Below are 26,534 nucleotides of genomic sequence, written 5' to 3'. Positions count from 1 at the left end.
TAAGTCTTGTAATCGACGCTATTAATATAAAAGAAGCTTTTAAGTTGAAAAGCTTAAAAGACTACGTAAAGATGTTTGAAAAGCATTTATAACAAAGAAGAGCTCGTAAAGGTATGTTCGTTATACTCGACGAGCTTTCGAAAAGAAAGGTTTGCTTTTGCATACGTACTTACTCTTAGCAGCCTTTTTCTTACGACTTATTAAGACTTGCTTTTATTAGTCAAAACCCGAAGAACTTTATAATATCGGAGCCGAAGCTTTAAGCTATTAAAAAGCGATTCTTTATGCTTAGCTACGAAAAGCTAAAGGCGAGCTTAGAGCTTTAATAAAAAGAGAATAGAGCTTTTACTAGCGAAAGCAAGTTTAAATACTTTAGAAGTATAGCTGCTTAAGAAAGGCTACTTAAAAGCAAGTTTATAAAAGGCTTAAAGCCGCTCGCGCACGCCGGAAGAATGGATTAGGCCGTAGCTTCGCGCTGCTAAAGGCTTATTAAAGCTTAGAAACCGTATTTGGAGCTTGCGAGAAGGAGGTGTAGTGTAAGGAATTTAAGACGACTGCCTTAATTATAAGTTATTTGTTTATTTAAGTCGCTTTTAAAGAATAAAAGTTTAAGTTAGCGAGTCTTTGCGACAGCAAGCGGACCTACCTTGCACTTTGCTTTAAAGGCTATTAGCTGTTGCCGCTTAAAGAGGCTCGTTGCAGCTTACTAGCGCTAGCGTGCTCTTATCTTTAGTCTACTTTTTGTTTAAGAGCTTATAAGCTCCGTTCATCTTTTAACTAGATTTTCTTTAAGTTTTTTCGTTTGTTTTTTCTTTTTTTCTTTGGGCGAGCCTTTTATCAGTTGAGCAATCGCTTCGCAATTAAAGGGTGTGTTGCATAGTGTAGTCTTTACTTCACGTGCTCTTTTGCACGTGCTGCCAAGCTTTTTAGAGGCTACGTACTATATGTACATATCTGCAATTGCTCTTCTTCTGCTCTTTTAAATAGATCAAACACTTCTATCGCCATCTTTTAGACCTTAATCTGCTCCACCTACCTAGGTATACGCCATCTGTCATTATAATTATAGTATTTCGGCGCTAAAGAAGTCGTAGCGGAAGCTTATAACCTATTAAACGGTAATACGAGGAAGAAGATAAGTAAAAAGATTCTTGATTGTTTTTTGATGAACTTAAAGAGTAGCCCTTTATTTATATATCTGGAAAAGTCTTGACACGTAATAGGTCTATCACTTGATCACATCCGACAACGTGATAGGTCTATCACCTGATCATATCCGACACCGGAAAGGTGCTATTGCTAGTAATGATAATAATAATGACGCTGCTTGTAAAAGCTATAAGAATAAAGTATAAAGTGTTGTCACGTATATGCTTCTTTTTATAATTCTTAGCTTTAACTCGTCGAATAACCGCGAGTTCTTTCTTTATAAGCCGAATCAATTTGCCGTCTTTTTTATGCGAGATAGCAAAGCAGTTTTAATGCTCGGCTTCGAATAGACTATAGCAATTCGCGCACTTCGCTAGCGCTATATAATCGTTATAAGCTAAGCCGTCGTGCTGATCGATTCTTTAATTGCATTTGCTATAACGAAAGTATCGAGTACACTTAGCAAAGTTGCAATAACTTTAATATTTTAAGTCGTGTTTCGTAATTTTGTATTTCTTTTTAATTAGTTTAGCCGTATCTTTTGTATTAAAAAAGCGAAATAGCTTTACTTCTTTTAAAAAAAAAGACGATTAAAGTTACGGTAACGTTAAAAGCTTTAAAGCCGACGCTTTTATCGCCGATTTTAATTTCGATTAGCGTTTATCTTATTTATGCAATTACTTTATCGAGAACGAAGTCTTTAATAAGTATTAGTTTTAGTTCGCCGTTCTTATTAAAAACGTGCATAAAGTATAAGATATAGCAAACCGCGTAATTATATTATAATTATAGTATCTCGACTTTAATCGCGGATAAAAGTCGCTAAACCGTTTCTTTTTTTTCTTAATTAATAAAAGTGTTTTATGTTTATAAGTCTTTAATTAAAAGTGATTATCCGGTTTAAGTCGCGTATATTTTAATAATAAAATCTATCGTAAAATCGTAAAAAAAGTCGATTAGCGCTTTGCGTAATATATAAAAATGCTAAAGTCGATTGCGCTTAGCTTCGTTTATAATTATAATAAAGATTCGAAAGTCGGGTTTTTTTAAGTATATAAAAGCTAACGATGGCGAAATTTTATTCGAAGATAAAGTTTAATTAAGTCCGCTTTTCTTAGCTAAAGTTTTAACTTAAAGCTTAGCTTTTATTAAAATTAAATCGATTCTTCCGGCCGCTGCCTTCGCAAAGTTAATAAGAAAAAGTAATAGAAGCGTTTTAATAGAAAGTAAATAAAAGGATTCGCTACGAATACGAATTAAAGCAAAGATCTTTTCGCCGGATTTAACGTAAAAAGCAATAATAATAAAGTTCGTAGATTTCTTAGCAATTTTACGAGCAATAGCTTTGTCCGTTATGCTTTAGATCGATGCGACGAATTTGTCGTTCATTTCGAAGTATTGAAAGATAATACGTTGCTTATAATTACTTCGAAGTAGCGATAAAGACTTTAAAGGTTTTTATTAATATCGACGGTATAATCAAAAGCAGATCTCTTTTCGATAATAGATTTAAAGTTAATATAATAAACAAAAAAGTAGCCAAAATACTTAAACTACTTATTATAACGAATCGAGCTTTAATTTATATTATCGTCTTCGAAGATCTTTATAATTTCGATAAGTAAATAAACGACGTTAAAGTCATTATTAACGAGATCACTAATTACGCCGATTTCTTTATTATCAATAATAATAGTTACGAAGTTATCTTAAGCATGCTTTTCTTTTTTAAAATCTTAACTTTTTTATTTTATTTTAATAATAACACGATAAAAACCTTTTTTTAAAACTACGATCGATTTATTTAAAAATAAATTATTATCGTAAAAAACAAGTCGGATTTAATCGAAGACTCGAGAAACAAATAACTAGCATGCAAGCTAAGATAGATGCTAAGCTAAAAAAAAGCTTAAAAAGAAATTCTGCTCGTGAATTATAGTTTACAAGTAGATCAATATAAAATTAATAAAATTATTAAAAATCAATTTAATTTAATATTAAGCAAAGCTTATTAAATTTAAAAATATTAAAAATATTTGCAATTAAACTCGATAAATCAAAATTTTTTATATTTATTATCGATAACGATAAAGACTTTTTAAAAAAAATAATAATAAAAGTTAATACGATATTTAAAAAAAAAGCGAAAAAAGTCAAACCGATAGATTTAAGAGTATCGGATAAAAAAATACTTAAAAGAATCGACGATTAATTTAAGCAAAATAAAAAAGCGAAACCTTTTAAGTTTAAAAGACTTTTTTTGAAATACTTTACTAGCAAGTTTTTAAACTTAAAAATTAAATTAAGATTAACGAAAGAGCGATTCGAAGCACTTACGATCGGCTTTTAAATTACTTCGGAAAAAAGAAAGTTGCTTTATTAATGCTTTTTAAATCGAGAAGAAGCAATAGCTTAAGATTTTATTTACTTTAATTAAGTTCGAAAAGAAGTTATGTTACTTTAAAAGATCAAGACGATGCTTTACGAAGCTTAGCAAAAGAAAACGTTTACGGTATCGAAAGCTTTATAAGAAATAGTTATTATTATATTAAAAAAGCGATTAAAATAAAAAGTCTTCGAATTATATTAAAAGCTTTACCGAAACAAGTAGTGTATTATAATAAAAAAAGAAAAAAGAAAATACAAGCTGATTATTATTATAATTAAGATGAACCGTATTACGATTCGAAACGTTAATATTGCTTCGAACGTAGATTATTTCTCGAACGAATTTGCTAATCTTACGATAGCTATACTTTTAGACTTCTTTTTTAAATATAATCAATTCTTTTTCGACGTTAAGTCTAAAGATATAATAGCTATTCAAACGCCTATAGGACTGCTTCGAATGATTCGAATATTTATAAAAGCTGTTAATTCGATCGTTTAGTTCGTTAAAGTCATTTATAAGATTTTTATAAACTGTATTCTTAACGTTTGCTTACTTTATATAAATAACGTAAAAGTTAAAAAGTTTTAATCTTTTTATAATTACGAAGAAGTTTTGCTCGAGATACGCCGATTCGTTTTAAAGCACGTTTAAAACATCGATAAAATGCTCGTAAAGTTTAAAAAAGCTAAAACGACCGTCGAAACGAAGTTTTAATATTATATACTCGGCTTTAATATCGTTAAATTCGTTACGGATTGTCGGATGTGATCAGGTGATAGACCTATTACGTGTCAAGACCTTTCTAGATATATAAGTAAAGGGCTACTCCTTAAGTTTATTAGATAATAATAAAGAATCTTTTTATTTATTTTCTTTTTCGTATTACCGTTTAACAAATTATAAGCTTTCGCTGCGACTTCTTCAGCGCCGAATATCACAACTAATATTCTTTGCGACTTTTTTAGCATCGAACTTTTTGTAAAAACAAAATCAAACGGAACGGAATACGATATTCCTTTTTAAAACTATTATTTAACGATATATATAACTTCTTTTTTTTACTGCTTACGTTCATCGCTAACTTTCTATATTTCTTTTTAAAGACATACGACCTTTTATTTTTAAGAACACTTTAATAATAATTCATCTCGGATGATAGTGTTTCTTTAAGGTTTATATATATATATATATATATTTATAAACTTTTCGATAAAATACGCCGAAATGAACTTTAATCTTTCGAGATCTAATTTCTTATAGATTTACTTTGCATATATACTTTATTTATATCTAGCATCAATCGAAAACTCTTTTACCGAGATTATTACATTTTAAACGATTTAACCGCATTACGTTAACGCGCTTTAGCTTTTACGATAAAATAAAACTCGAACAACTTTAATAGATTCTTTATTATATTCTTAACCTCATTTGTTTTATCGCAAACTAATTATAAATTAAAACGCTGCGGACAGCTTAATCAATTAAAAACTTTAAAAGATTTTAAAAAAAGCTTTTCTTACGGACGATATTTTCGTACTATTAAAAAATACGAAAACTCGTAAGATCTTTTAACCTTTTAATTCTATTCTTTTTTACCGCTTTAATCTTTTTATAAACTATATACAAACACTTATCAATACTTTTTTTTAATCTTTCGACTTTGCTAAAGATCGTGATTTTAATCTTGATTTTCAATCTTTTAATATCGAATTAAACTTAAACACTTTCTTTTTATCGGCTTTAAACGAAAAGCTTTTTTATCTTTTTTCATTTATTTTATTCTTCGATTTCCGAGTTAAAGAACTTTCTTGCTACTTATAAGAATATCTTAATAAATATCATTTCGGCATTACTAGCTAACGTTAAGGATTTTATTAAGCTTATTAAAACTTCGATTTTTAAAAATAGCTGCAAATACTTAATCTATTTATTTCCTTTTTCGCTTTTTTCGCTGTTCCGTTTTTCGATAAAAAAAACTAAGTCGAGTTCTTTCGACGTATCGACTTCGCTTTTATTAATAAAAATTATTTTTATAAAAAAATCCTTAAAAGTATAAGAGTCCGATCAACTCGCTTTTTAAGCAAAACGGAGTCTGCGTTTAAGAAAAGACTCGACGCGTAAAACGAACTTTAAACTTAAAGCTATTCTTTTATTCGCAATAAACTCGAGCTAACCGCCGTAGACTTCGTTAAAAGAAAAAGAATAAACTTTATAATCGTCGAAGACTTTAAAAAAACACGATTTTAAAAAGCTATTATTAATAGATTTAAAAAAACGATTTCGATTTAAAAGCGTCGCGACGTTTTATCGTTTTTAATCCGCGTTGCTCGCTTTTCGTATTAACAAATTCGACGACGTCACCTTTTTTAATAACAAATTTATGCGCTTAAATAAATAACTTAAGCTTTTCGGCGATAATATTTAACTTTCCGCTTTATAAATAATTAAAGTTTATTTTAATTGGCTACCGCTTTTATACGAAAACTTTCAATTTAATTAAGTTTCGAATAACGATTATATCGACGGCGATAAATCTAAAACTGCTTTCGCCGACTTTATAGCTGCTATTCGCAAAAAAAAGCAATTAATATAATACTTTTCGAGCAAAGTATTTTTCGCATACGAAAAACCCGGCAAACTTATAAAAGAAAATAAGTTTATTATAGTTTATAATTATTATAAAAAACCTTATCACTCTAAGCCGAAATGCGTAATAGCTTACTTTTATCTAAAAGCTGCCTTCGATAAACGGATCGAAAAAAAAACGTAAAGATAAAGCTGTTAAGCAAGCTAAATTAAAAACGGCTAAAAATACCGACTCTTTTTAAAAGACTCTTTTCGCTGCTCTTTTTATATTATCGATTCGTAATTGCGATAATAAAACTTTTCAACTCGCTTTCGACGTTCGAGATTTCGATATAAATTAGCAATTAAAGTTTACTTAAAATGAATTATCTTAATTAAAATTAATTTAAAAGTATTTTTTTTTTTCGATTTGACCTTTTTTATAATTTTCAATCAAAGCAACGTCTTCGAAAGCTTCGGACTTTATTATCGAATATTATCTTTACTTTTAAGTATTAAATAATTTTTATTCTTTTTATAATCTTTACTTTTCTATTTTATTTTTTACTTTTCTTTTTTATTTTTTAAAAAATACGACGCCTTACCGCCGTAGCGGTATTCTTTTATCTTTATTTTTTTCTTATTTTAGCATGCCGCACCTTTTATTAAAGCTTTTTTTAAGGACTCTTTTCTTTAATTCTTTTAAGAAACTTTACACGCTTTCGCTTTTTAGTTTTTAAATACATTCGAAAACACTTTTATTTTTAATAATAATTATATTAAGCATATGTTTTACCGTTAAAAGTTTTTCGAGAATATTTTTTTATTCGACTTAAGCGAAGCAATTATCGTTTTTAAAATAAAAAGTTATTCATTCTTACTTTAAAGAAAAAGTATAATTGCTTTGCTTATTAAAACGGACGACGGCAGCTTCGATTGGATTCGTTTATATAACGTTATTTATTATCCGAACCTTAATATTAACTTTCTTTCTTATTTAAATTTTATTCGAAAAAATATAAATATAATTTTAAGCGAAAAAAGTGCTTTATTTTTTTTACTAAGCAAAAACACTTTAATTTTCATCGCTCGAATCGCTTAAGACTTGTTTTGCTTTAATATCGATCTGCGCTAGCTTATAAATCGAGTTCTTCGCTTAAGTTATATATATAAAACTTTCGACTTTAATTAACGACGCTATACTTACTTTTCTTAGCTAGCTTTAACTTTCGATATTTTAAATCCTTTTTAATAACGATTTTAATATCGAGCTTTAATCGCTTTTTTTATTAAAAAAGCTTAAGCTATTTAATATAAGCGTTTTAAATATTTTAGATAAAAAAACTTATTAAAAATGCAAAAACTATTAAAAGATATAAACTTACGCATACTTTCTTTTTTATACGCTTGCGAAAGCTGCTTCGATAATCGAATAATTAAGAAAGCATATAAAAGATATATTAATCTAAAACGGTATCTCGACGAGCTTATTTATATAAATACTATTAGACCTTTTCGCAAAAAGTACGACGGCTCGATCACTTTTACATCATTTCTTGAATTTAAAAGATCTTCCGATAGTCTTTTCTTGCCGTCTAGGCTTGCAAACAACTTTATTTTCTAACGTTTTAAACCTTTTTTATTCTTTTCGAATTGCTTCCGTCTCGGTAGCTCGAAAAATAATAAGTAAGATATTAAACCGCCGCTTTCAAAACAATACTACGGCCGACTTCACTCGATTAAACGAAGCAATAACACTTTATTATAACTTTATTAAACGTCTTCGAAACGAGCAACGAAATATAAACAATCAAGTACTTTCGAAGCTTATTATAAGTGTTAAAGACTAGCTCGATACTTTTAATTACGCTAAAGTAAAAGCGCAAGTAAAAGCTTTAAATAAAAAGAAAGCGGATACGCAATATATTATTTTTTAATACTTCGAAATAAACGATAAATTTATTGCATCGATTTAACGCATAGCAGATAAAGCTATTGCTCGTAAAATTATCGAAAAATCTACGAACTTTATTATTATTGCTTTTTACGTTAAGTCCGGCGGAAAGATCTTTGCTTTTATTCGTATTCGCAGCGAATCTTTTTATTTACTTTTTATTAAAACGCTTTTATTATTTCTTTTTATTAACTTTGCGAAAGCAGCGGCCAAAAGAATCGATTTAACTTTGATAAAAGCTAAGCTTTAAGCTAAAGCTTTAGCTAAAAAGAGCGGACTTAATTAAACTTTATCTTCGAGTAAAGCTTTATTATCGTTAGCTTTTATACACTTAAAAAAACTCGACTTTCGAATCTTCGTTATAATTATAAACGAAGCTAAGCGCAATCGACTTTAATATCTTTATACTTTGCGTAAAGCGCTAATCGACTTTTTTCGCGATTTTATAATAAACTTTATTATTAAAATACACGCGATTTAAATTAAATAATTACTTTTAATTAAAGAATCATAAATACGTAATACTTTTATTAATTAAGAAAGAAAAGAAACGGTTAAGCGTTTTTTATTCGCGATTAAAGTCGAGATATTATAGCTTTAATACAATTACGCGGTTTATTATATCTTTTATTTTATATACGTTTTTAATAAGAACGGCGAGCTAAAATTAATACTAATCAAAAACTTCGTTTTCGATAAAATAGTTGTATAAACGAAACAAACGCTAATCGAAATTAAAATCGGCGATAAAAACGTCGATTTTAAAGCTTTTAACGTTATTATAACTTTAATCGTCTCTTTTTTAAAAGAAGTAAAGCCTTTTCGCTTTTTTAATATAAAAGATACAGCTAAATTAATTAATTAAAAATATAAGATTACGAAACACGATTTAAAATGCTAAAGCTATTATAACTTTGTTAAGTATACTCGATACTTTCGTTATAGCAAATGCAATTAAAGAATCGATTAGCACGACGGCTTAGCTTATAGCGATTGCATAGCGCCGGCGAAATGCGCGAACTGTTATAGCTTTTTCGAAGCCGAATATTAAAACTGCTTTATTATTCCGTATAAAAAAGACGGCAAATTAATACGGCTTATAAAAAAAAAGCTCGCGGTTATTCGACGAGTTAGCGTTAAGAATTATAAAAAGAAGCACGCACGTAATAATACTTTATGCTTTATTTTCGTAGCTTTTATAAGCAGCGTCATTACTATTATTATTATTAGCAATAGCACTTTTAATATAAATACTTCGATATATTTATTACGTTAAATATAAAGCTCGAAAGTAATTAATATTATAAATATCGATATAGCGAAAGCTTTTGCAACGCGCAAGCGTATCGCAAAACAAAAGATAACGGAATACGAACGCATAACCTCGATTTATATTTTTACTTTTAATAATCGCTTGAAAGCTTAAAAAAGCTATAAAGTAATTAAATAAAAACTTAAGGTTAAGCTTAAGATCTTACTTTTAACGAACGCGGACGCGGATTCGAAAAACGAACTGATTTTTCAATCTACTTAATAAGTAATACATCGATACGAATCGGTTACGGCTATACGATACGGTTTAAGCTCGATATATACGTCGGATAAGCTAATATAAGACGCTTTACATTTAATTATTAAATTATATTTTCTTTAGCGTATAAGCATAAGATAGATATAATATACGTGTAAAAACTAATTATATATTTTAATATAAAGATATAAATACACTTCGCTTTTAATATCTACTTTTTAATAGATTTATAAAAAACTTCGAAAGACAACTTCGAAGCCGAAAAGCTTCGAGTCATTATATATATTCGCAAAAGAGCTAGACTTTATATAAAGCAATAACGACCGGTTTAAAATAAAGATATACTTTAGATCGACGTTAATAGATATATTATCTTTAACGCGTATAAATAACCGATTATTAATAAAGTTATAAACTACGTCTTATACTTAACTTTTAATTATAAATACTTAATAAAAAAAGACTTTAATATATAATACAAGATGTTCGAATTAAAAGTTCGAACCGCTTATTAAAGAAAAGATTTTGCGGATTAATTTATAACGAGCGGCATAGACTTTATCGGCGTATTAAAAGAACTTATATATTAATTCGGTTACGTTTTAAACTTTACTTTTTTAAATATACCGTACGCTATTACGGTAATAAAAGAAGACTTATATAATACTTTAGATTATTAAACTTTAATTATTACGATTTCGAAACGAAAGCGCGTGCCGGTAAATTAATTTTATAAGAAAATAATAAATAAAAATATAAATAAGTTCGGAGACTTTATACGCAATAGCATAAATACTTTCTCGGACCTTTCGAGTTTTTATAACTCCGTATAAATTAAACGAAGTGCTTTAGCATTCGCAAAGATCTTTAAAAACGCAATTAAAGCTGTTAATATACTTTATCGAGATATAAGCAAGATAGCTTTTCAATAAACTTCGAAAGTTAAACGAGCTTATTACGAATATATCGAAGCGCGTTAAAACTTTATCGATCGTGTTTTAACAAATAAAACTAAGCACTTTTATAACGTTATACGCAAAGCTAAAAAGGATTATTAAATGCAAGTATTAAACGGAATTGCAAACGATAAAGACTTATATAAAGTGGTCGGCTAACATAAGCTGATTATTAACTTTAAATCTTTTTCTTTTATATACGAAAAAGTTATCGTATAAGATATTAAAAAGAAAGCAGACTTATTACGACGGATTATACTCGGCCGGTTTAACGCTAAAGATGATTTTCCGAAAGAACTTTAATACGACGGCATAAAGCATTTATCGTAAGACTTAATCGTCTTTTTTAAAAAAGTAAAACAAAGTATTATAAAAGTAATTAACACTTCGTTAAGTACGGACCGGATTATTATTAAGCTTTTAAAAGAAGTTTAGCAGCACATTCGATATTATATCTACGTTTTGCTTAACGCTTGCTTTCGGCATAGCTTTTTTTTTACTTATTAAAAACTAGCGGAAGTGGTTATAATGCTTAAAGTAAGCAAAAAAGATAAGACTTCGATGCGCTTATAGCGCTTAATAGCTTTTTTCTTTTATATATTTAAAAGCTTAAAGCGCATTATCGTTAAAAGAATTGCTTAAACATTTTTAACTTTAAGTATTTTAAGCTTTTAGCACGGCGAAGCTTTATTTAAGCGATTTGCTATAGACTTCGTAGCTTGCTTTACTTACGATATTAAAGCAGCTTTCTTAGTAAGCAAGATTATTACGATAATAATATTAGACGTTTAAAAAGCTTTCGACGCTTTGCTTAAGCGCCGGCTTCTTAAGCGCATAAATAAGTAAAGCTAGCTTTTTCTTTTTTTAAAGCTTATTTACTTTTTTCTTAGCGACCGACAAGTTTAAGTGCGTTTTAAAAGTGCGATTACGGATCGATACGACGTAAAATATAATATATTTTAAAGATTATTATTATCTTTCGTTTTATATATATTATACTTCGCGGAACTTTTTAATTAAAAGACGATATTACGATTTAAATACGCTAATAATATTTGTATTTATAAAGCGTTATATTCACTTATATTTAATATTACTTTACTCGCGACGGATATTTAAAATATTTTAGTTTATAAAATAAAGAATTAAATCTTTTTCGCTTTAAAAAAAATAAAAATGATCTATTTCTTTTATAAAAATAAAGACTTTGCTTTAAATATAATTATTTTATAGCTAAACGGGACCGATATTACTTTAAGCTTTTAAGCGCAGCTTTCGACGATAAAAGCTATTTTAAAGTTACGATAGCTTAAAATATAATTCGATCGAAAGATGACTTTTAAACGCTATTTATTCGAAAAAGTTAAAAAAGCACGACGGATAACATTTTATATTAAAAGCTTCGCTCGTACGACGGACGGTTTTTTCGTTTACGCGTTACGTAAAGTAGTAATCACTTGCGTATTGCTATCGATTTTATATAGCATTAAAGCTTAATACAAAAGACGAACGAAGCTTTTACGATACTTAATTAAAGATAATTTAAATAAAAAAGTTAGCGCGAGCTTAAAAAGATATATCGATACGATTAATAAGATTATTGCTTACGCGGCGAAAAGTGTTTTTTTTATTTAGCGCACGGCTTTAATTATTACTTTTTTAAAAGACGCCGAACTTTTTTTCGAAAAAATAGCATTCGAAGAGATTAAAGTGCGATAAGCATTGCGGCTATAAATAATTAATAAAGCTTACTTGATAGTAAAGCGCATCTTTTTTTTTATAATTATTAAAAGTCTTGTTATAAGCTTTTAATAGCGGATTAAAATAAAATTATAAAAACTAAAAGCTATGCTTTTTTTTTGCTTACGATTAAAGCTAGCTTACTTTCACTTTTCAGTTAAATGCCGCACGGACTTTATTTAAAGCGTTAAGAAAAAGCAAGCTATTAAAGATTTTAAAAAGTAATAAGCTTAACTCATCGATCAAGATATTACTTTTTTTTTAAACGGCTTAAAGTAATATAAAGACGAGCATAAATACGTCGAGTACGGATACGCTATTTATTAAAAATAAAAAAAGATTATTATAAGCAAAAGAGCTATTAACAACTTGTCGTACGTCTTTAACGCAAAAGCGATAAAAGCTTAAAAAGCGCTCGAGCACGCGATTCGGCTTTTATTAAATTTTATTTATTGCCGTATATAATTATGTATAAATAATACGTCCGTAATCTAATGCATACGAAGCATTGCTTCGGCTACTTTTTAATAAGCGTTTTTACGTATTTAAAAAGTAATAAAACAATTAAAAGTTAACGTTAAATAAGCTTCGAAATATATTAGCATTATTAATAACGAAACGGCGGATCGGCTCGCCGACGAAAAAGCAAAGCTTAAGCTTGCATCGAGACTTACTTTCGAGCTTACGGCGTTCGGAATCAAGTTTATTATTAAGATTCTGATCGATTAAGTACGAGATAAATAATAAAGTGCGAGCCGAGCGAAGCTTTTTATTTAATATCGCGATTAAAGTCTCGAGTACGCAAGTAAAGCTTCGCTAAAACTATATTTGCTTAAGTACGTGTTGTATAGATTATTCGCGTTACGAATTTAATACGGAGATTTTGCGTAATATTATTAAAAGTATCGCTATAAAAACGCGAAAACTATTTGCTTTTATTAAAAAGATAAGTCTTCGATATATATTGCTTTTTATAAAAAAGCTTAACGCTTTTTCAATCGATAGCTTAAAAAGATACGATCACTTACTCCGCTTTTTATTTCGCGAAAAGCGATAGCTTATATACGTTTTTTTAAAGCTTCGTTAATTGACTTTTATAATCTTTTAAAAGTCACGGAGTTCTATTTTAAAATCTGCTTTCGATATTAATAGCGGATCGATTTTATATATTAAAGCATTATTACGAAAGCTTATACTTATTTAGTTCTTAGTTGTTTATTAATAATTTTTTTTTTTTTCTTTTTTTTTTCACTTTATATTAAACGAGCTTAAGTGCTCCGTTATGAACTTAGCTATTCGCGTAGCTTGCTTTAATAAACGATATTGATTTCGGTCTTTTATAAAAACCCGCTTGTATGCTTGCTTAATATATTTTTTATATACCGTTTTAATAAAAGGAAATACCGCTATACTTATACTATTCTTTCGAGATCTGCTTTTACGTTATATGCGTTTTGTGCTCTTATGTATGTAAGGACTAGCTGCACGTTTATATACCTTTAAAGAGGTCAGAGGACTCGCTGTAGAAAGCGACCCGTGGACGTTAAACGAATACTATTACTACTATTACTACGACGGCTCGACTTATTTTATTTACTTTTATTGCGATAAAATAAAAAAGATCGAATGCTATAATATAAAATATAAATCTAAAGCATTAGATAAATTCAAACTCTTTTAAGTAGTAGTAATAATAGTAGTATTCGTTTAACGTCTACGGGTCGCTTTTTACAGCAAGTCTTGTGACCTCTTTAAAGGTATACAGACGTGCAGCTAGTCTTTATATATATAAGAGCACAAGACGCATATAGCGTAAAAGCAGATCTCGAGAAAATAATATAAATATAACGGTATTTCCTTTTATTAAAACGGTATATAAAGAATATATTAAGCAAGCATATAAGCGGGTTTTTATAAGAAACCGAAGTTAATATCGTTTGCCGAAGCAAGCTACGCGAATAGCTAAGTTTATAACGAAGCACTTAAGCTCGTTTAATATAAAAAGAAAAACAAAAGAAAAAAAGAAAAATTATTAAAAATAAACTAAAAGCTAAATAAGTATAAGCCTTCGTAATAGTGCTTCGATATGCAAGATCGACTCGTTATTAATACCGAAAGCAGATTTTAAAATAAAACTTTATAACTTTTAAAAAGCTATAAAAGTCAATTAATAAAACTTTAAAAAAGCGTATATAAGTAGTCGCTTTTCGCGGAATAAAAAGCGGAGTAAATAATCGTGTCTTTTTAAGCTATCGATTAAAAAAGCGTTGCGCTTTTTTATAAAAGGCAATGTATATCGAAGACTTATCTTTTCGATAAAAGCAAATGGTTTTCGCGTCTTTATAACGATATTTCCGATAATACTACGCAAAGTCTTCGTATTAAGTGCGCAACGCGAATAATTTATGCAAAACGTATTTAAGCAAGTGTAATTCTAGCGAAGCTTTATTTACGTACTCGTGATTTTAATCGCGATATTAAATAAAAAGCTTCGCTTTGCTCGCACTTTATTATTTGTTTCGTACTTAATCGATTAAAATCTTAATAATAAATTTAATCTTAAACGCTATAAGCTCGAAAGTGAAACTTAATGCAAGCTTAAGCTTTGCTTTTTCGTCGGCGAATCGATTTGCCGTTTCGTTGCTCGTAATACCGATATATCTCGAAGCTTATTTAACGCTGACTTTTAATTGTTTTATTATCTTTTAGATACGTAAAAACGCTTATTAAAAAGTAGCCGAAGCTATGCTTTATATATATTAGATTACGGACGTGCTATTTATACATAATTATATACGGTAATAAGTAAGGTTTAATAAAAGCCGAATAACGTGCTCGAATGCTTTTTAAGCTTTTATTACTTTTGCGTTAAAGACGTGCGATAAGTTATTAATAGCTCTTTTGCTTATAGCAATCTTCTTTTATCTTTAATGAATAGCGTATCCGTACTCGACGTATTTATGCTCGTCTTTATATTGCTTTAAGCCGTTTAAAAAGAAAATTATATTTCGGTCGGTGAATTAAGCTTATTATTTTTTAAAGTTTTTAATAGCTTGCTTTTTTTTAACGCTTTAAATAAAGTCCGTGCGACACTTAATTGAAAAGTAAAAGTAAGCTAGCTTTAGTCGTAAGCAAAAAGAGAATATAGCTTTTAGTTTTTAAAGTTTTATTTTAATCCGTTATCGAAAACTTATAGCAAGACTTTTAATAATTATAAAAAGAAAAATACGCTTTATTATCGAATAAGCTTTGTTAATTATTCGTAGCTATAATATTTATCGCATATTAATCTCTTCGAATGCTATTTTTTCGGAAAAGAGTCCGGCGTCTTTTAAAAAAGTAATAATTAAAGCCGTGCGTTAAGTAAAAAAAACACTTTTCGTTACGTAAGCAATGATCTTATTAATCGTATCGATATATCTTTTTAAGCTCGCGCTAATTTCTTTATTTAAATTATCTTTAATTAAGTATCGTAAAAGCTTTGTTCGTCTTTCGTATTAAGCTTCGGTATTATATAAGATCGATAATAATACGTAAATGATTATTGCTTTATGTCGGATGTGATCAAGTGATAAACCTATCACGTGTTAAGACTTTTTTAAATGTATAAGTAAAAGGCTACTCTTTAAGTTCATTAGACAATTAATTAAGAATCTTTTTACTTATCTTCCTCTCCGTGTTATTATTCAATAAGTTATAAGCTCCGCTGCGACTTCTTTAGCGCCGAAATACTATAATTAATACTTTTTGCGACTTCTTTAGCATCGAACCTTTCGCAAAGATAAAATCAAAACGGAACGGAATACGATATTTTTCTTTAAAATTATTTTCTAACGATATATACAACTCTTTCTTTTTATTGCTTGCGTTTATCGTTAACTTTTTATATCTCTTTTTAAAAACATACGACCTTTTGTTTTTAAAAACACTTTAATAGTAACTCATTTCGGATAATAGTGTTTCTTTAAGATCTATATATATATATATATATTTATAGACTTTTCGACGGAATACGCCGAAATAAACCACTTTTACATCATCTCTTGAATTTAAAGGATCTTTTGATAAGGCCCTTTCTTGCCGTCTAAGCTTGCAAACAACTTCATTTTCTAACGTTTTAAACCTCTTTTATTCTTTTCGAACTGCTTTCGTCTCGATAGCTCGAAAAATAATAGATAAGATATTAAACCGCCGCTTTCGAAGCAATATTACGGCCGACTTCACTCGATTAAACGAAGCAATAACACTTTATTATAACTTTATTAAACGTTTTCGAAACGAGCAACGAGATATAAATAATCAAGTACTTTCGAAGCTTATTATAAGTATTAAAGACTAACTCGATACCTTTAACTACGCTAAAGTAAAAGCGCAAGTAAAAGCTTTAAATAAAAAGAAAGCAGATACGCAACGTATCATTTTTTAATACTTCGAAATAAACGATAAATTTATCGCATCGATCTAAAGCATAGCGGACAAAGCAATTGCTCGTAAAATTGTTAAGAAATCTACGAACTTTATTATTATTGCTTTTTACATTAAATCTAGCGGAAAGATCTTTGCTTTTATTTGCATTCGCAACGAATCTTTTTATTTATCTTTTATTAAGACGCTACTACTACCTCTTCTTATTAACTTTGCGGAAGCAGCGGCCGAAAGAGTCGATTTAACCTTAATATAAGCTAAGCCTTAAGTTAAAGCTTTAGTTAAAAAAAGCGGACTTAATTAAACTTTATCTTCGAGTAAAGCTTTATTATCGTTAGCTCTTATATATTCGAAAAAACTCGACTTTCGAATCTTCGTTATAATTATAAACGAAGTTAAGCGCAATCGACTTTAATATCTTTATGCTTTGCGCAAAGCGTTAATCGACTTTTTTCGCGATTTTACGGTAGACTTTATTATTAAAATACACGCGACTTAAATTAAATAATCACTTTTGATTAAAGACTTATAAACACGTAATACTTTTATTAGCTAAAAAAAAAAAGAAACGGTTAAGCGTCTTTTATCCGCGATTAAAGTCGAGATATTATAGCTTTAATATAACTACGCGGTTTGCTATATCTTTTATTTTATGCACGTTTTTAATAAGAATAGCGAGCTAAAACTAATATTAATTAAAAACTTCGTTTTCGATAAAGTAATTATATAAACGAAATAAACGCTAATCGAAATCAAAATCGGCGATAAAAGTATCGACTTTAAAGCTTTTAACGTTATTATGATTTTAATCGTCTCTTTTTTAAAAGAAATAAAGCTTTTCCGTCTTTTTAATATAAAGGATACGGCTAAATTAATTAAAAAGAAATACAAGATCACGAGACACGATTTAAGATATTAAAAATACTGCAACTTTATTAAGTGTATTCGATATATTCGCTATAGCAAATGCAACTAAAGAATCAATTAGCACGACGGCTTAGCTTATAGCGATTGTATAGCGCCGGCGAAGTGCGCGAATTGTTATAATCCTTTCGAAGCCGAGCATTAAAACTGCTTTGCTATTTCGTATAAAAAAGATAGCAAACTAATACGGCTTATAAAAAAAAAGCTCGCGGCTATCCGACGAATTAACGTTAAAAATTATAAAAAGAAGCACGCACGTAATAACACTTTATGCTTTACACTCGCAGCTTTTATAAGCAGCGTTATTATTATTATTATCATTAGCAATAGCACTTTTAATATAAACACTTTAATATATTTATTACGTTAAGCATAAAGCTCGGAAGCAATTAATATTATAGATATCGATACGGCGAAAGCTTTAGCAACGCGCAAGCGCGTCGTAAGATAAAAAGTAACGAAATACGAACGCATAACTTCGATACTTATCTTTACTTTTAACAATCGCTTAAAAGCTTAAAAAAGCTATAAAATAATTAAGCAAAAACTTAAAGTTAAGTTTAAAATCTTACTTTTAACGGACGCGGACGCGAACTCGAAAGACGAATTTACTTTTTAATTTATTTAATAAATAATACATCGATACGAACCGGCTACGGCTATACGATACGGTTTAAGCTCGACGTATACGTCGAATAAACTAATATAAAACGCTTTATACTTAATCACTAAATCATACTTTTTTTAACGCATAAGTATAAGATAGATACAATATGCGTATAAAAACTAATCACTTACTTTAATATAAAGATATAAACACACTTCGCTTTTAATATCTACTTTTTAATAGACTTATAAAAAACTTTAAAAAATAATCTCGAAGCCGAAAGGCTTCGAGTCTTTATATATATTCGCAAAAGAGCTAGACTTTATATAAAGCAGCGACGATCGATCTAAAGCAAAGATATGCTTTAAATCGACGTTAATAAATATATTATTTTTAACGCTTATAAACAACCGACTATTAATAAAGTCATCGATTACGTTTTATATTTTACTTTTAATTATAAGTGCTTAATAAGAAAAGACTTTAATATATAATACGAGATGTTTAAATTAAAGGTTCGGACCGTTTATTAAAAAAAAGATCTTACGAATTAGTTTATAGCGAGCGGCATAGACTTTATCGGCGTGCTAAAGAAACTTATATATTAGCTCGGCTACGTTTTAGACTTTACTTTCTCGAATATATCGTACGCTATTACGGTAGTAAGAAAGGATTTGCATAGCACTTTAAACTATCAGACTTTAATTACTACGATCTTAAGACGAAGGCGTGTGCTAATAAATCAATTTTATAAGAAAATAGCGGATAAAAATATAAATAAGTTCGAAGACTTTATACGCAACGGCATAAACACTTTTATTAACTTCTCGAGTTTTTACGACTCCGCATAAATTAAAAAAAGTGCTTTAGCTTTCGTAAAGATCTTTAAAGATGCAATTAAAGCCGTCGGCACACTTTATCGAAACATAAGCAAGATAGCTTTTTAATAGACTTCGGAAGTTAAACGAGCTTATTACGAACATATCGAAGCGCGTTAAAACTTTATTAATCGTGTTTTAATAAACGAGACTAAGCATTTCCGCAACGTTATACGCAAAGCTAAAAAGGATTATTAAATGCAAATATTAAACGGAATTATAAACGATAAAAACTTATATAAAGTAATCGATTAGCATAAGCTAATTATTAATTTTAAATCTTCTTTTTTTATATATAAAAAGGTTATCGTGCAAGATATTAAAAAGAAAGCAGACTTATTACGACGGATTATACTCGGCCGGTTTAACGCTAAAGATGATCTTTCGAAAGAACTTTAATACGATAGCACGAAGCACTTGCTGTAAAACTTAATAATCTTTTTCGAAAAAGTAAAACGGAGCATTATAAAAGTAACTAGCACTTCGCTAAGTATAGACCGAATTATTATTAAGCTTTTAAAAAGAGTCTAGCAGCACATTTGATATTATATTTACGCTTTATTTAATGCTTGCTTTCGGCATAGCTTTTTTTTAATTTATTAAAAACTAACGGAAGTGGCTATAATGCTTAAAGTAAGCAAAAAAGATAAGACTTCGATGCGCTCGTAGCGCTTCATAACTTTTTTCTTATATGTTTTTAAAAGCTTAAAACGTATTATCGCTAAGCGAATTGCTTAAACCTTTTTGACTTTAAGCATTTTAAGCCTTTAGCACGGCGGGGCTTTACTTAAGCGATCTATTATAAACCTCGTAGCTTGCTTTACTTACGATGTCGAAGCAGCTTTTTTAATAAGCAAGATTATTACGATAATAATACTAGACGTTTAAAAGGCTTTCGACGCTTTGCTTAAGCGCCGGCTTTTTAAGCGCATGAACGAGCAAGGCTGGCCTTTTCTTTTTTTAAAGCTTATTTATTCTTTTTTTAACGACCGACAAGTTTAAGTACGCTTCGAAAGTATAATTACGAACCGTTACGATATAAAATGCGGTATATTTTAAAAATCATCGCTATCTTTCGTTTTATATATATTATACTTCGCGGAACTCTTTAATTAAAACACGATACTGCGATTTAAATACGCTAATGATATTTATATTTATAAAGCATTATACTTACTTATATTTAATATTACTTTTTTAACGACGGATATTTAAAACATCTTAGCTTACGAAGTAAAGAATTAAATCTTTTTCGCTTTAAAAAAGATAGAAATGATCTACTTCTTTTATAAGAACGGCGACTTTGCTTTAAATATAATTATCTTATAGCTAAATAAGACCGATATCACTTTAAGTTTTTAAGCGCAGCTTTCGACGATAAGAGCTACTTTAAAGCTACGATAGCTTAGAGTTTAGTTCGATCGGAAAATGACTTTTAAACGCTATTTGTTTAAAAGAGTTAAAAAGGCACGACGAGTAGCATTTTATATTAAAAGCTTCGCTCGCACGGCGGATAGTCTTTTCGCTTACGCGCTACGCAAAGCAGTAATCACTTGCGTATTGCTATCGATCTTATACGGCATCGAGGCTTAATACGAAAAACGAACGAAGCCTTTACGATATTTGATTAAAAATAACTTAAATAAAGAAATTAACGCGAGCTTAAGAAGATATATCGATACGATTAATAAGATTATTGCTTACGTAGCGAAAAGGGTCTTTTTTATTTAGCGCACGGCTTTAACTATTACCTTTTTAAAAGACGCCGGACTCTTTTCCGAAGAAGTAGCATTCGAAAAAATTAAAGTGCGATAAGCATTGCGGCTGCGAATAATAGACGAAGCTTACCCGATAATAAAGCGTATCTTTTCTCTTATAATTATTAAAAGTCTTATCGTAAGCTTTCGATAACGGATTAAAACAAAACTTTAAAAACTAAAAGCTATGCTTTCTTTTTGCTTACGATTAAAGTTGGCTCACTTTTACTTTTTAATTAAGTGTCGTACGGATCTTACTTAAAGCGTTAAAAAAAAACAAGCTATTAAAGACTTTAAAAAGTAATAAGCTTAGCTCATCGATCGAGATATCACTTTTTTTTTAAATAGCTTAAAGCAATATAAAGACGAGCATAAATACGTCGAGTACGGATACGCTATCTATTAAAGACAAAAGAAAATAGTTACAAGTAAAAGAGCTATTAATAACTTATCGTACGTCTTTAATGCGGAAGCAATAAAAGCTTGAAAAGCATTCGAATACGTTATTCAGCCTTTATTAGACCTTAATTATTATCGCATATAGCTATGTATAAACAATACGTCCGTGATCTAGTGTATACGAAGCATAGCTTTAATTACTTCTTAATAAGCGTTTTTACGTATTTAAAAAGTGATGAAACAATTAAAAGTTAGCGTTAAATAGGCTTTAAGACATACCGGTATTACGAGCAATAAAACTGCAGATCGACTCGCCGACGAAAGAGCGAAGCTTAAGCTTGCACTAAGTCTTACTTCCGAGCTTATAGCGTCCGAGATCAAGTTTATTATTAAGACTTTAATCGATCAAGTAAAAAACAAATAGTAAAGTGTAAATAAAGCGAAGCTTTTTATTTAATATCGCGAATAAAGTCTCGAATACGCAAATAAAGCTTTGCTAAAACTATACTTGCTTAAGTACGTTTTATATAGATTACTTGCGTTGCGCATTTAACACAAAGACTTTGCATAATATTATTAAAAGTACCGTTATAAAAACGCGAAAACCATTTGCTTTTATCGAAAAGACAAGTCTTTAATATACATTGCCTTTTATAAAAAAGCGCAACGCTTTTTCAATCGATAGCTTAAAAGGATATAATTATTTACTCCGCCTTTTACTTCGCGAAACACCTTTACATCATCTTTTGAATTTAAAGGATCCTTTGATAGAGCCCTTTCTTGCCGTCTAAGCTTGCAAACAACTTCATTTTCTGACGTTTCAGACCTTCTTTATTCTTTTCGAACTGCCTTCGTCTCGGTAGCTCGAAAAATGGTAAGTAAGATATTAAACCGCCGCCTTCGAAGCAATACTACGGCCGATTTTACTCGACCAGACGAAGCAACAACACTTTACTACAACCTTATTAAACGTCCTCGAAACGAGCAACGAGATATAAACAATCAAGTACCTCCGAAGCTTATTATAAGTGTTAAGGACTAGCTCGATACTTTTAACTACGTTAAAGTAAAAGCGCAAGTAAAGGCCTTAAATAAAAAGAGAGCGGATACGCAACGTATCATCTTTTAGTACTTCGAAATGAACGACAAATTTGTCGCATCGATTTAAAGTATAGCGGACAAAGCTATTGCTTGCAAAATTGCCGAAAAATCTACGAACTTCATCACTATTGCTTTTTACGTTGAGTCCGGCGGAGAGATCTTTGCTTTTATTCGCATTCGCAGCGAATCTTTTTACTTACTTTCTATTAAGACGCTACTATTACCTCCTCTTATTAACTTTGCGGAAGCAGCGGCCGGAAGAGTCGATTTAACCTTAACAAAAGCCAAGCCTCAAGCTAAGGCTTTAGCTAAGAAAAGCGGACTTAGTTAAACTTTATCTTCGAGTAAAGCTTTACTATCGTTAGCTCTTATACACTCGGAAAAACTCGACTTTCGAATCTTTATTATAATTACAAACGAAGCTAAGCGCAATCGACTTTAGCATCTTTATGCTTTGCGCAAAGCGCTAATTGACTTTTTTCGCGATTTTACGATAGACTTTATCATCGAAATACACGCGATTTAAATTAGATAATCACTTTTGATTAAAGACTTATAAACACGCGATACCTTTATCGGCTAAGAAAGAAAAGAAACGGTTAAGCGTCTTTTATCCGCGATTAAAGTCGAGATATTATAGCTTTAATACAACTACGCGGTCTGCTATATCTTTTATTTTATGCACGTCTTTAATAAGAACGGCGAGCTAGAACTAATATTAATTAAAAACCTCGTTCTCGATAAAGTAGTTGCATAAACGGGATAAACGCTAGTCGAAATCAAAATCGGCGATAAAAGTGTCGACCTTAAGGCTTTTAACGTTATTATGACCTTGGTCGTCTTTTTTTTAAAAGAAGTATAGCTTTTCCGTCTTTTTAATACAAAAGATACGGCTAAATTAATTAAAAAGAAATACAAGATTACGAGATACGACTCAAGATGCTAAAGATATTGCAACTCAGCTAAGTATACCCGATACTTTCGCTGCAGCAAATGCAGCTAAAGAATCGATTAACACGACGGCTTAGCTTATAGCGATTGCATAGCGCCGGCGAAGTGCGCGAACTACTATGGTCCTTTTAAAGCCGAGCATTAAAACTGCTTTGCTATCTCGCATAAAAAAGACGGCAAACTAATACGGCTTATAAAGAAAAAGCTCGCGGCTATCCGACGAGTTAGCGTTAAAAACTATAAAGAGAAGCACGCACGCGATAGCATTCTATGCCTTACACCCGCAGCTCTTATAAGCAGCGTCACTACTACTATTATCACTAGTAATAACACCCTTGATACAAACACTTCGGCATATCTATTACGTTAAGCATAAGGCTTAAAAGCAATTGATGCTATAAATATCGATACGGCGAAAGCCTTAGCAACGCGCAAGCGCGTTGCAAAACAAAAGGTAACGGAACACGAACGCATAACTTCGATACTTATTCTTACTTTTAGCAATCGCTTAAAAGCTTAAGGAAGCTATAAAGTAGTCAAGTAAAAACTTAAAGTTAAGCTTAAGATCTTACTTTTAACGGACGCGGATGCGAACTCGGAAGACGAACTCATTTCTTAATTTACTTAATAAGTAGTACATCGATACGAACCGGCCACGGCTATACGATACGGTTTAAGTTCGATATATACGTCGGATAAGCTAATATAAGACGCTTTATACTTAATCACTAGATTATACTCTCTTTAATACATAAGCATAAGATAGATATGATATGCGTGCAAGAACTAATCACTTATTTTAATACAAAGATATAAACATACTTCGCTTTTAATATCTACTTTTTAATAAATTTATAAAGAACTTCAAAAGACAACTTCGAAGCCGAAAGGCTTCGAGTCTTTATATACATTCGCAAAAGAGCTGGACTTTATACAAAGCAGCGACGACCGGTCCAAAATAAAAACATGCTTTAAATCGACGTTAATAAATATATTATCTTTAACGCTTATAAACAACCGACCATTAATAAGGTTATCGACTACGTTTTACACCTCACTCTTAATTATAAGTGCTTAATAAGAAAGGACTTTAATATGCAATACGAGATATTTAAACTAAAGGTTCGGATCGCTTATCGAAGAAAAGATCTTACGGACTAGTTTATAGCGAGCGGCATAGACTTTATCGGCGTGCTAAAAGAACTTATATACTAGCTCGGCCACGTCTTAAACCTTACTTTCTTAAATATACCGCACGCTATTACGATAGTAAAAAAAGACTTGCATAACACTTCAGATTATTAAACCTTAGTTATTACGATCTCGAGACGAGAGCGCGTGCTAGTAGACTAGTTTTATAAGAAAATAGCGGACAAAGATATAAACAGGTTCGAAGACTTTATACGCAACGATATAAACATCTTCTTTGACCTTTCGAGTTTTTACGACTCCGCATAAATTGAACGAAGTGCTTTAGCATTCGCAAAGATCTTTAAAGATGCAATTAAAGCCGTCGGCACACTTTGTCAGGACACGAGCAAGACAGCTTTTTAATAAACCCCGGAGGTTAAACGAGCTTACTACGAACATATCGAAGCGCGCTAGAACTTCACCGACCGTATCTTAATTGATAAAACTAAGCACTTCCGCAACGCTATACGCAAAGCTAAAAAGGACTATTAAATGCAAGTACTAGACGGAGTTGCAAACGATAAAGACTTATACAAAGTGGTCGGCTAGCATAAGCTGACTACTAACCTCAAATCCTTTTTTTTTATATACGAAAGGGTCACCGTGCAAGACACTAAAGAGAAAGCAGACTTATTACGACGGATTATACTCGACCGGTTTAGCGCCGAAGATGACCTTTCGAAAGAACTTTAATACGACGGCACGAAGCACTTGCCGTAAGACCTGATCGTCTTTTTTAAAAAGGTGGAACGGAGCACTATAAAAGTAACTAGCACTTCGCTAAGTACGGATCGGATCATTGTTAAGCTCTTGAAAAGGGTCTAGCAATACAATCGATATTATATCTACGCTTTGCTTAACGCTTGCCTCCGGCACAGCTTCTTCTTTACTTATTAGAAACTAGCGAAAGTGGCTATAATGCTTAAAGTAAGCAAGAAGGACAAGACTTCGGTGCGCTCGTAGCGCTTAATAGCCTTTTTCTCTTGTGTATCTAAAGGTCTAGAGCGCATCATCGCCAAGAGAATTGCTTAGACTTCCTTGACTTTAAGCATTTTAAGCCCTTAGCACGGCGGAGCTTTACTTAAGCGATCGGCTATAAACTTCGTAGCTTGCTTTACTTACGATGTCGAAGCAGCTTTCTTAGCAAGCAAGATTGTCACGATAGTGATACTAAACGTCTAAAGGGCTTTCGACGCTCTGCTTAAGCGCCGGCTTCTTAAGCGCATGAATAAGCAAGGCTGGCCCTTTTTTCTTTTAAAGCTCATTCATTCTTTTCTTAGCGACCGACAAGTTTAAATGCGCTTCGAAAGTACAGTTACGGACCGATACGACGTAAAATGCGGCATACCTTAAAGATCATCGTTATCTTTCGTTTTATATATGCTATACCTTGCGGAACTCTTTAATCAAAATACGATATTGCGATTTAAATACGCTAATAACATTTGCATTTACAAAGCGTTACACTTATTTATATCTAACGTCACCCTCTTCGCGACGGACATCTAAAACATCTTAGCTTACGAAGTAGAAAATCAGATCTTCTTCGCTTTAAAAAAGATAGAAATGATCTACTTATCTTATAAAAACAGCGACTTTGCTTTAAATATAATTATCTTATAGTTAGGCTGCTCCATGGGGCCCCATGGGGCCCCACGGAGTTTTGAGTCCTCCCCACGGGGGAACCCACGGGGGGTACAAAATTCTGCCCCTCCTCATGGGGAAACCCTATGGGGCGTGGGGTTATTCTATAAGGTTTATATACATAAAAATATATATATGCATAATTACTAATCAGGTTTACTAATCACATTTACTAATCACATTTACTAATCACATTTACTAATCACATTTACTAATCACATTTACTAATCAGAGACTTAGAGTATTAGTCAAATTTACTAGTTACAAAGGCCCAAGGGTTAGTAAAGACCCGTTCTTTAGCTTAAGTCTACTAGTTACAAAGAGTTGATAAAGACCCGTCCTTCTGCAGTTACGTAGAATACGTTCA

The sequence above is a fragment of the Drepanopeziza brunnea genome (genome assembly GCF_022702325.1).
Source record: "Drepanopeziza brunnea f. sp. 'multigermtubi' strain 214-2 chromosome Unknown ctg9, whole genome shotgun sequence".
Lineage (NCBI taxonomy): Eukaryota > Fungi > Ascomycota > Leotiomycetes > Helotiales > Drepanopezizaceae > Drepanopeziza > Drepanopeziza brunnea.
Note: the sequence above shows the minus strand (reverse complement) of the source record.